Source organism: Herpailurus yagouaroundi, unplaced genomic scaffold (genome assembly GCF_014898765.1).
Source record: "Herpailurus yagouaroundi ecotype Mexico unplaced genomic scaffold, PumYag 159, whole genome shotgun sequence".
NCBI classification, from domain to species: Eukaryota; Metazoa; Chordata; class Mammalia; order Carnivora; family Felidae; genus Herpailurus; species Herpailurus yagouaroundi.
In genome coordinates this window covers 76,512,441-76,525,420 of record NW_024412400.1, presented here as the reverse complement: position 1 = coordinate 76,525,420, position 12,980 = coordinate 76,512,441, and the positions used below count along the sequence as shown (strand labels likewise).

Here is a 12,980-nt window from a genome sequence, read left to right as displayed (position 1 = left end):
ACCTGAAATGCAAATTAAAGTCATAATGAGACACTCCTCTCCATCCATCTGAGTATCTATAATTAGAGCTGCTACCAAGTGAGGATGTGGAACAACCGGAACTCTCTTCATTACAGGTGGGACGTAAAATGAAACAACCACTTTGGAAAACATTTGGAAGTTTTTGCAAAAATTAAACATATATCAGGACACCTGGGTGGCTCAGTCAGGTGAGAACCCAACTCTTGATTTCAGCTCCAGTCATGATCCCAGGGTTGTGGGATCAAGCCCCAAGTCAGGCTCCACAATAAGCATGGAGCCTGTTTAAGATTCTCTCTCTCTCTCTCTCTCTCTCTCTCTCTCTCTCTCTCTCTCTCTCAATCTTTCTCTGTCTCCCTTCCTCTGCCTCTCTACCCCACTCACTCTCTCTCTCTCTAAAAGATAAAATAAAATAAAATAAAATAAAATAGGGGCACCTGGGTGGCTCAGTTGGTTAAGCATCCAACTTTGGCTCAAGTCATGATCTCACAGTTTATGAGTTTGAGCCCCACATCAGGCTCAGAGCCTGGAGCCTGCTTCAAATTCTGTGTCTCCCTCTCTCTCTGCCCTTCTCCCACTCATACGGTCTCTCTCTCCTTCAAAAATAAACCTTAAAAATTTTTTAATAAAATAAAAAAGTAAAAAATTAAACATATACACGTATTATATGATCCAGCCATTTCACTCCCAGGTATCTACACTGGAGAAACGAAAGCACATGTCCAGACAAATACTTGTACGTAAATATGCATAGCACCTTTATTTGTGATAGCTAAAAACTGGAAGTAACCCAGATGCCTATCAACAAATGAAAGAATACTATTCTTAGTATTCGGTTTGTAACTACGAATACACACAACAGCATGAATGAATCTCAAAATAATAATCCTGAGTGAAATAAGTCAGTCAGAAAATGAGTATATACTGTATAATTTCATTTCTACAAAATTGTAGAAAAGTCAAGCTTCTCTATAGTGACAGAAAGCAGACCCATGGTTGTCTAGGTGCAGGGGCCAGGGGAGGGAAAAATCACAAAGGTCCACAAGGAAATTTGGAAGGTAATGGATACATTCATTATCTTGATAGTGGTGATGGTATCACAAGTACTTCCATATATCAAAACTTATCAAACTATAGCGTGCGCCCAAGCCAGCCCCGGATCGTGCCCCCACTCAGTGCAGGATCCCCCTGAATCCCACCGGAGCTCCGTGCCCCATGTCCCCCACCTCCCCAGCGCTGCTGGCCAAGGACCCCCATGCACCATGTGGGAGGATGGCAGGATCCGTGGTGGACAGCGCTCCCATGGTGAAACCAAATGATGGGCATTTAAACAACTCCCTGGGCTCCCCAGTTCAAGCCATGTATTTCCCAAGACTGATAGTTCCATTTTGTGGGCACATGACAGGTGGCATGAGACCAGGCAAGAAGCTGTTGGTGGTGGGGGCATCGTAGACTTCAACCCAGAGAGCTTTGCCATCAGCTTGACCTGGGGTGACTCTGAAGACCCTTCTGCCAATGTGGCAATTGAACTCAAAGCTGGGTTCACAGACTGGCAACGACTCAGAAATTCTTGTATACCTGGGGAAAGAGGTGAAGGGCAGTCTGCGATACCTTACTTCCCATTCATCCCAGACCAGCTATTCAGGGTGGAAATTCTTTGTGAGCACCCATGTTTCAGAGTGTTTGTGGATGGACACCAATTTTTTTTATTTTTACCACCACATTCAAATGCTATCTGCAGCTGACACCATAAAGATACATGAGGACCTCCAGATCGCTAAGCTTGGCTGATATTGTTTAAACCGCCTCTGTCTCAAACGGGATCGGGTACCACAGCTCTCTTCCGGACAAGTGTCCTAGCAAGATCTGGAGACTTAAAAAGAAACAAAAACAAAAAAGCACGTTTCACTGTCTCTACTTTCTGTGCAGTTTAAACCCAAAATGACAGCTTCAAACTGTGGTTTGCCCTTAGGGAGCTGTCAGAACAAAGACACCGAGCCATTATTTCCAGAACAGAACAAAGTAAGACAATTATGCTGGATTTTATTCAGACTAAAGTGGCAAAAAAAAAAAAAAAAAGTATGAAATTGTACACTTTAAACACGAAGTTCATTGACTATTACACCTCAATAAAGCTGTTCATTTAAAAAAGAACCCCAAGAAAGAAAATGGGTGAAAGGGTTATATTTCCAACTATAAAGTAGATAAGTCGTGGTGATGACGTGTACAGCATGGTGACCATAGTTAATAATGTTGTATTGAATACTCGAAGGTTGCTAAGAGATCTTAAAAGTTCTCGTCACACACACAAACACGCAGAATTTGTAACCATGTGTAGTGATGGATGTTAATTAGACTTATTGTGGTGATCATTTCACGATATATACACATATGGAATCATGTTATACACTTGAAACTGATATATGTCAGCTATATCTACACTTTGAAAAGAAAGGAAGAAGGACCCCTAATAGCCACTACACCTGTCCCCCTTTTCCTCTTGGGACCTTGTGTTTCCGGCCTTGTTTTTGAAGTTTCTCCCTTTTCGGTTCTATCTCTCCTTCAATTTCAGTAATCTGCCTAAGTCAGGCAGGACTCCTCTCTCTGGGCGGGGCAGTAATGTCCTTCTTTCACAGTACGGCAATGAGATGACTGTTTAGGACTCAAAGACCGGTCACAGGGTTCACACAGCCCGCACATCTTCTCATAGTACCAAGCAGTACCCAGGTAGTAACCTCATCAATTTGGCCGTATGCCAAAGGTGTGATTTCTTTGCTAGTCTAGGCAGTTGTGGATCTCAGAGCTGGGACGGCTCTCCTGGTGACAGAATAAACAGAAAGGACTCTTTTCTGGAGAGTATGGTCAAGCTCTGAACAGCAGCCATATACCTGTTTCAACCGCAGAAAGGGCTACTACACCTGTTACTACTTTCCCCAGGACAAAAAATTGTGACACCTAATTGTACATTTCTTGCATCATTCAGTGTCAGGTGGAAAAATTCCCCCATTCATGAAAAGAAAACCAAAAAACAAAGATATTGCTCCTAAACAAAGATGGATTCATAACCGGGAATCACATTTCCAATATACCTCTTGCATTACAAATAGAAACAATGATCAAGTCTGATAATTCCATTTGAGTCCTTATAAAAAGGAAAGATTCCGCGCATGTGGATATCAGCAGGCCTCAAGTCAATGGAGGAGATTTCCCCAGGTCTACCACAGCCCCCTCCTGGCTGTTTTTCACCCTCTGCAAGTTCCCCTCCACACCCTGCGCTTTTTTCCACAGCCGGGACCTCTACTTCCTCCTCCCCCAGCCCCACCCCGCCCCATCAGGCTTTGGCCCCACCCCTCCAGGGAGGTAGCTCGCCGGAGCCACCTGCTGCCTCAGTGTTGCCCTCTGGACCTTATTGCAGGGCAGGTCCTGCCACCCCTCTGCAGTCTTCACCCTACACCTTCCTCTCTCCTCTGCCCTTCTCCAAGTCTCCTTCCCATGGGTTTCTTGTTTTATCCCGGTAAGCATGGGCAACTTCCTAAATTCTCTCCTCGGCTGGCTTTCCCTCTCTCTTGCATAGGTTCTATCTTTTTCCCTCCCCTGCTTCAAGCTTTGTGTTATTCAAATGACTCCCAAATCTACAGGGCTAACCCTAAACTCTCTTTCTTGCCTGAGATTCACAGATGATGGATTATAAACAAGATACATTCCCAAGAAATGAAGGACAAAATATTCTTCTCAACCTGCAACTCAGAATCACGAAGGGGTCCCTTGGTGGATCAGAAACCGGAGAACTGCTGAAGACGCAATGCTGATGGGGTCGATGGAAGAAAGAAAACAACAAATCGTGGAGAGGAGAGCGCCAGAGGACAGGATGCCCGGAGGTTGGATGGGGCCAGGGCTACCCAAATGGAGAACTACCAAGAAGAGTAGTGTTTGGTGTCTATAAACCAACCCCTGCCCACATTAGTACAAACACCCCGCCAGTCAGAGGCCACTGGGGCATCTCCCTCCAGGCAATGCAGTGTACATGGGCTTAGGTCTGAGAGACAAGGCAGTGTGCCATGCCACCCAGGAAGCCCACACCCACCAGACCAGCGTCTGCCACACCTTGCTCCAGCTGCCCACCCTCCCCTCGCCCACCCTTACTCCCTCGCACTCCCACCTCAGGCAAGGAGCACAAACAGAGCCCAGCGTGGCCTCTCAACCCCAATGGCGAGCACAGGCGACAATCAGCAAACATTTGAGTAAGGCCAGCACCCTGAAAGAAATTGAACGCACAATAGAAAAAGAATTTACAGAAGCAAAGTGTAAGACTTAAATATAATCCAAATCCTCAGGGGAATAAGTGAGGCATCCAAGAAACAAGAATAGACAGGCTACGAGGGAAAGGAACCAATGAGAACTCTTAAAAAGTAAATATACAACAATGGAAATGAAAAAATTAAGCCAATGAACTGATAACAAAATAATTACAGTTTACAAGAATTACTGAACTGGAAAATTGGGCTGAGGGATTCTTTGGGAAGAAGAAAAATACAAATTAATCTATTTCAGAAATTGGGAAAATAAATTCTGAAGTTCCAATATCCCTTTAATAGATGTTCCAGAAGAAGAAAATAGAAGAGAGAGGGGAATTTTTAAAGAAATGTTAAAACTACAAAATGGAACTGAAAAATAATATAATATTGTGTTCCTGTCAGTCAGAACTGGCAATGTATAATGTTTTACCAGATGTGCTTCAAGTAATTTTTTCAAAGAAATAAAACTACAGATAAAGCTGATGGTCTTTCTGACCCAAATTCCTCGCCTCCTCCTTTTTCTTTAAGGCAGCCATCGCCATGATGAATTCGTATATTTCTTTCCAGCCTACTGTATATATAACATATATGATGCTTTTATGCCTGGCTTTAAATTTTACTTAAAAATTTTGTTTATGTTTATTTTATTTTTGAGAGAAAGAGAGAGAGCACAAGCGGGGGAGGGGGAGAGAGAGAGGGAGACACAGGATCCGAAGCAGGCTCCAGGGTCTGAGCTGTCAGCACAGAGCCCGACGTGGGGCTCAAGTACTCAGTACAGTATTAACTGTGGTCACCATGCTGTACATTACATCCCAGACTCATTTATCTTATAACTGGAAGTTTGTGCCTTTTGACCACCTTCACCCATTTTTTTCCTTCCACTACTCAGCCCCCTGAATCATTTTTCAATTCCACTTATAGTGGGGTTTTTTCATACAAAAGTTTCTAATTTTAATATAGTCAGATTTTTCAATCTGATGCAAGCGGTCTTTTTTAAAGAATGGATGAGTATTTGTCAAACCTGAAAAACTCAAATCCTCAGAATTGCAAGGATACACTGGGCACTAAGCAGGATGAATATAATAAATGCCCATGTAGTTGGGCACATTGTAGTGAAACTTCCAGATGTGATTGTAGAAGGGTGTTCATATTTGGGGTGGGAAGGGTTTGTGGTTTGTACTAGTGTTTGCGGTGAGACCAGAGGAGTGAGAAGGAGTCCTCTGGGTACTAGAGAAGCTGGCAAGGAGCTGAGATCTTGTGCATTGGCTGGTCTCAGGCTGTCGAGCTGTGGGTTGTAGCTACCTTACAAATCACCAGAGCCTTTGAGATGTTCCTGCAAACAGAATTCTGGAGACTCATTAGGGAATGTGGATGGAAGGCTTTTGTTTTGTTTAACACAATAACTAACAACTTAGAGCTCGCAAAACATTGTTTACATATTAGGATGAACCATCTGAAATTGCCATTTTTGGACAGTAGAGAACGATTGAAAACAGTGGCTATTTCCTAGGATTCGGCCTAATACACGATTTCCTTTCATACTCTTAACGCTCTGAGATATACATTATTATTAACTTGTTTCTACAGATAAGCAACCAGTGGGGCAAGGAGTTTAAGTCTGCCAAAGGCCCCGCCCCCCACCAGTATAACACCTAAATGGCCCAAGTTAGTCTGCCTTGCTCCATCCTGCCAGCTGGCCGGACTCTGGCAGCACTGCCCCCATCTGGCAATGGGAAAAACACTTCATGTCCTCTCCCCCAGCAAGATTGGGCCTATCACAGAAGCCATCTCTCTTCTAAAGAGATTAGGCTCAAGTTAATCAGTGGTAAGAAATGGCTTTAGCCGAGACAAGTTGGTCCTGACATTCTGACAACATGCTTTAGGCGTACCATAGGAGCTGGAGAAGTATGTCAGGGCAAGAGAGGACTGTGAACCAGACCCCCCTCGGTGAGTGGGAGTGGGGGGAGATGGTTGTGTGTTTCTTTTTAGGATAGGGTCTGTGGTCACTTTGGGGCGCAGACACAGTGTCAGTTCAGAAATGAGAATATTAATGCAAGGTATTCATTAAAACTCTGGACTTATTTTTACCTTAAATCCTCTCCTCCCCCAGCCAAGCCCTGCCCAACTGGGAGCCCGAGGTGGGGACAATGTAAAGGATCTGGCTTCTTCTCTCTTTTTCCACCCGGGCCTCCCCAGCCAGTTGCCATGGCTACAACTGGCAGTCTGTGGGAGCAGTCGGGGAAGGGGCAGCTGGCTGGACGTTGACTTTAGGCATTCTTGCCAGACAGATGTTAAGTTCTGACTGTTTCTCACCAAGTGCTTTAATGCCCTTTCCACAGCTTCCCCACTCGGCCTCTTTCTCTTGAAGCTCTCTCTAACCTGTGGCTGCCTCTCAAGTTCAGTCTCATTTCAGGTGGTCATCTGAGACCCTTTCCTCAGCTCCTGGGCTGTGCAGCTCCAGCCTTTAGCTAGTCCCATACCCCATGCTTCCTGTATCCCCAAAAATCCTGGGGAGTAAGCTGGCCCCAGTGTGGTAAGAACGGCCCCACCAAAGCTGCTAGTGAGAGCACCTTCCACACTTCCCCGGGTGGACAAGAGCCCAGGCAACCACCCCAGCTGCAGGGGTCACACGTTCTGTTCTTGGACACACCCTCACTAAATTTAAAGTGTGAGAGCAGGAATTCACCCTGTCCAAGATGGCACTCCCGACCAACACAGCTTTCTTCAAGGAAATCCTCGTGTCTCCTCTATCTCTACCTTCTCAGAGTCTCAACATGAACAAGGGGTTTCAAAAGTCTTGCGACAGATTCTTGCTATTTCCTTAGAAAATCTCTCCATTAGGTGACTTGGCATCTCACTTTGGATTTTCACAATCATAATACAGTATTAGTGCCTGGTGAAAAATATACTTTTAAGTCCCTATTACATTGATATGCATTGACTCTTTATGTTCATAAGTACAGATAACATTTTCCAATTTAAAGATAAGGAAAAATCATCTCTGAGGACTTAAAGAGATCACCCAACCAGTCAGTGATGGAGCTGGGATTCCAACCGGGTCTGACTGGTGTCATCTGGGAGGTGTGTGCTCACTGGCCTCAAGCCCAGATGAAGAATTTGGAGACACAGAGGGAAGTGTGTCTTTCATTTAGGAACCAGGACCCAGGTCTCAAGAGGCTCTTGTCTACTATAGAGTTGATGGAGGTCAGCTCCTGTGGCCTGGCCATGCCTACATCCTCACAGGACATCCTGGGACCTAGTTTCAGAGAGAGGGCTGAGAGGACTCGGGTTGTTGGAGAGACTGATAATTATACTGATCTGGCAACTACCCCATCTCAATGTGACTTTGACTCAAAGTAGGGTGCCAGGAGCGCTGACTCACCTAGTCTAGCATCCAAGCCAAACACTATGAGGAAAGGGCTCAGCTCAGCCAAGACTTAACTGCGGGAGGACAGGGCTCTGTGCTGGGATCCCAGCCATGCCTTTGCCTCGGTGTTTTCTCAGTGTGCTTGGGCCTCCTTTTCCCAATAATTCTATGAGACTCAGAGCCAGGCATGCTGGGGCTTCAACAGGTGGTCCGGAACCACACAGAAAGGTGTTGAGAGGTGAGCGAGGGAGGAACTGACTTAGCTGGCCCTTATAAGAGCAGGAAGATAAAGCACTGGCCAGCTCCCAAGATGGGCTTCATTTGGTCTCTAAGGAGATTCAGTCTGATTGGAGTTTCCAACAAAAAGGGTGAGTTAATAAGCCATGGTCCATTCACAATGAAGTGGTGACTGAACACCATGACATAGAACCCTGAATAAAATGGAAAGATATTTACAATATATCATTAAGTGAAAACTGTGTAGAGCAGGATCCTACCTTTATAGAAGCATCCTTCTTACTTGAACAAGTATTTCTGGAGGACAGGCTGGAAAGGTGCAGTTTGGGTTCTTGTGTCCATCGATCACTTTCCCTATTTGTCCTCAGGCTGACCCAAAGTGTAGGATCAGGACAGGGTCCAGTCCCTTCCACTCCCCAGAGTCAGAGCCACTCACCTTCATCTCCTCTACAACCTCTCCCAAGGATCTGTTGGCTAGTCTTCTACACCCTCCAGATACAAAAAGGGTTGTCGTACCCCACATCATTTCCCCAGACAACTGGGCCACTCACTGGGCACCCATTGCTTGGATTTTCCCTTCGGTGATTCCAGGAAGCCCCATCCAATCCCACCCCCAGTTTCTGTTGGGAACTACATCCCTGAGGCCAGAATGTGTTTTGACACTTCCTCAATGAAGAGAACACACACACACACACACACACACACACACACATACACACACACTTGTTTAAACTAGGGCAATCTACCTTGAAACAAAAACAAATACACACATATAAATATTGTTTTGTTTTTGTTTTTACATGCAATTGGCTCATAATAGGTATGTTACTCTGCCACTAGGATTGAGCTTAATTCATACTTAGGTCTGAAACATTTCTCCAAGGAAACTCTCTGCAGAAATGCATCTCTACTGCCTCACTACAGAGGTGATCTTTCAATACTTTGTGCAAGATAGGTTGGCTTCCTCTGGTCACACACCTTTGCACTCCAGAAGAGGGTCTTTGTAGGGCTCACATAACTAAAAACCTGGAGGAAGATTTCTTGGGAGAAGGGAAAGAGGTCAAATAGCTATCTCCCCTACACAGAACTGTTCTGCTTGTAGCTCCAAAATTATAGGGTTTGGATTCTGCTGGGTTTGTTTATTTTGACTCTTATTCTCTCCATCAGAAGGAAGGACTGACTTCCCCAGATATGTATTTATGCCTGTATACATATGCTTAGAGGAAATTTTGGAAGGAAACACAACAAAAACTCTAAAAGTAGTTATGGCAAGGGCTTGGAATTTTTATTTTCTTTTATTGTTACCTATGTTTTCCACAGCAAGTGTGTTCCTCCTCTACTTAGCCAAAGAATTCAAAGTCATTAGCCTGAACCACCTTCAACTCCCGTTGCCTTCTCTCCACCCCTCCTCGAAGTCCACACCCATCTCTGTGTCCACACCCACCCTTCGCCCACTTCCCTCCAAAGTCAGAGACCAAGGCAAACTGTCCTTCTGTGTCCTTACTGCTTCTGTGTTCTTATTATACCTACTATGTAAAACTGATCTACTAACACATTAGGGAGCTGTTATCAGCAGCAATATTCCTGATAAATAAAAATAGATCAACAAGTGGTAGTGATGACATTGTTTTGCTTTTCAGTATCTCCGTTTCCTCGTCTGTGAAATGGGGTCATGATAGCACTTACCTCATAGAATTGCTGTAAGAATTAAATGGGTTACAGTTATGTTAAGCACTTAGAAGAGCATCTGGTACATAGTAGGTACTCTGTAAATGTTTGCTCGTGTTAGTAGTACCACTACTAATTAGTACCGTTGGTATTAGTATTAGCGCATTCCTACATTTCTGCCAAAATCTTGGTTCATCAATTATCTCCTCTCTCTCCCACATATTAAACCTCTCTTTCTTCAGATTCCTTCCCTGAGTTTATTCAGAGCCAGCTATGTCCCAACTCCCAACCCGGCCTGTGATTTCAGCGACCTATCTTTTCCCACCCTTTAAGTCCAGGCATCTGGAAAAAAAGTGGGTTTCAAGAGTCACTCTTCTACATTTGCTTATATTCAGCTCATCATGATTCACAGTACAATGCAGTCTTCTTTCCCGCTCACCTCTCCAGTGACCACAAATGGCCTTCTCTCACCAAATTCAAAGGACCCTGTTCAGTTTTTATCTTTCTGTACCTTTCTTCCTTATCTGACCCCACTGAACCCACTCCCTTTCCTAAAACTTGTTGCCTTGCCTCTCTTGTTCCCTCCCTTCTCTGGACTCTTGTCTCAGCCTCCTTGCCTGGGTTCTGTCTCTCCACTCAACCCTTAAATCTTTGATGCTCCCAAGGGTCTGTCTGCAGTCACCAGCCCTCCTCATTCTACCCGCCCTCCCGGGGAACCTTGTGTACTGCCCTGGGGAACCTTATGAACCGCCCTTACTTACCCTCTTTCTCCAACACAACCAAATCAACACCTCTAGTCCTGGCCTCTCTCCTAAACTGTAGACCTAAATATCCTAGTACAAGCTGGATAATTATGCCTGGAGGTCTCACAGCAGTCTTAAATTAAACTTATCATCTTAAGTCTATGTGTCCTTCAGGGTTCCCTTTCTAGACACATAAAATGTCAGGTGGTGACTCACTATCTCCAGCCCCCAAGTGAGAGGTTCAGGGAAACATCCTTGACTTCTCTCTCCAGTCATGCCTCAAGCCCAGCTAGGTTCCTTTCCCTGGCTTTTCTGAAGTCCATCTACTTCCTTCCCTAGGAGCCCACATCACATTCAGGCAAAGTATTGTCAGTCTCTCCATCCATCCTCCTCCTAACCTTCTTCCTTTTGCATTCCCCTCTGACCCATTTCCACATTCAGTCCATCCATCAGTCATTCAGTCAACAAACATGGTTGAATATCCACACTGTGCTAGGCCCTAGGAATATAGAAAGGAGGAAGATAATGCCCCTGAGGGAGCTCAGGATGTAGAGGGAGCCCCTGTGTCATGAAATATGCATGCATAAGGAAACTAGGAGTCATCTTATCTGATCTGACAGTCACGTAGATCTGGATTATTATGATTTTTACTATAATATTTCAACAAAGAAGTAAAGACACTAACATATCTTACGTTTAAGCCCCCAACACCCAGCTCTGTGGAATTCTAATAGTTATCATTCCCTTGTATGCTAATATTGCATAATATATATGTACTATATATAATATCCATGTTTTCAACTTCATGTAAAATGTATCCCACTTTATACGTCCTTTTCCAAAGTGGTTTTTTCTCAGCATTACATTTTTTAAAGTTTTCCATGTTTACACATGTAGCATTTTCACTGCTCTGTCGTGTTCCATTTATTTATTCATTCCCCAGTTGAGGGATATATAGATTTCCAGTTTTTCCCTAGTATGAACATTGTTGTAATGAATTCTTACCCATGTATTACACATGCCTCCTTGTTCACATGTGAGGATTTCTCTAGAAATTGAAGAGCTGAAGGACATGCACATCTGAAGTTTGTTAGACATTGCCAAATTGTTCTTCACAGTGATTGCACCAATTTATTCTCCCTCCAGCAGCCTGTGAGAATTTCAGTTTATCTACTCTATGTCCTTGTAAATACTTGGCAGTATCCCTTTTCTATTGTTGCCAGTCTAATAGATGTATAATGGTATCTCATGTAGTTTAAACTTTTATTTCCTTGCTTATTAGTGAAATTGCCCATTCGGATCTCCTTTTCTTTTAACTGCCTCTTCATACTCTAGGCATATTTTTCTATTTCGCTGTTGACCTCTTTCCTATATGATTTGTATGCTTTCTTTACAAATTATAGATACTAAGGGCACCCAGGTGGCTCAGTAGGTTAAGCGCCTGACTTCGGCTCAGGTCATGATCTCACAGTTTGTGGGTTCGAGCCCTGCATCAGGCACTGTGCTGACAGCTCAGAGCCTGGAACCTGTTTCGGATTCTGTGTCTCCCTCTCTCTCTGCCCCTCTCCCGCTCATGATCTGTCTCTCAAAAATAAATAAACATTAAAAAATTTTTAAAAACAAAACAAATTGTAGATACTAATCTTTTGTCAGTTCTTTGTGTGGCAAATACTCCCTTAGTCTGAGCCTTTTCTTCAAGTGAATTTATGATGTTTTTTTTGAAAAGACAGTGTTCATTCATTTCAAACAGGTAAAATGTGGGGTCCCTGGGTGGCTCAGCTGGTTAAGTGTCCATCCGACTTCGGCTTAAGTCATGATCTCATGGCTCCGTGGGTTCAAGCCCCACATTGGGCTCTTTGCTGACAGCTCAGAGCCTGGAGCCTCCTTCAGATTCTGTGTCTCCCTCTCTCTGCCTCTCTCCCTGTTCGCACTCTCTCTCAAAAATAAATAAACATCAAAAAATTTTTTAAATAAAACAGGTAAAATGTCATTCTTTTTATGATTTATTTTTGCTTCCTATTTAAGAAATCATAATCTGCCCAAAGGTCATAAAGAGCTCTCCATATTTCTTCTAAAAGTTTTAAAGATTAGCTTTTTGGTTATTTATTTTGGGGTATGGAAGTAGGAATCTAATTTGTTCTTCCTTGTGGATACCCAATTTTCCAAGCATCACTTATTTTTAAAAGTAATTTCTTTCTCCTGTGGATTTGAAATGCCAGCTAGTATTTCCATATGTGCGTGGGTCTCTTCCTGGGCTCTCTGTTCTGATCACCACCCCACTCTCTAATTACTATTCCCTTGTAACACCACTGTCTTGTATCTTGTAGGTTAAGCCTTCCTTCCATCCCACCTCCTTGTGTTCTTTTCCAAAATTATCTAGTTCTTGTTCTTCATATGAATTTAGAGATCAGTTTGTCAAGTACAATAAAAAAAAACCTTCATTGGGATTTTAATTAAAATTCAGTTGAATTTATAGATTATTTGGGAGACTTTGGAATATTTAGGATACGGAGTCTTCTGATCCATGAACATATGTCTCTTGGTTTATTTTCAGGTCATCTCTTGTATTCTTCCCACAAGGCTTTATAATTCTCTCCCTAAAAATTCTCCTGTCTTCCATTAGAGTAATTACTGGGCATCTCATACTTTATC

At 43.6% G+C, this 12,980-nt stretch overlaps 1 pseudogene; it reads left to right on the top strand.

Annotated features, from left to right (window-relative positions):
• Positions 1 to 1,290: 1,290 nt before the first annotated feature.
• LOC121033370 (galectin-related protein-like) lies at positions 1,291 to 1,809 on the top strand (annotated as a pseudogene).
• The last annotated feature ends 11,171 nt before the right edge of the window (positions 1,810 to 12,980 follow it).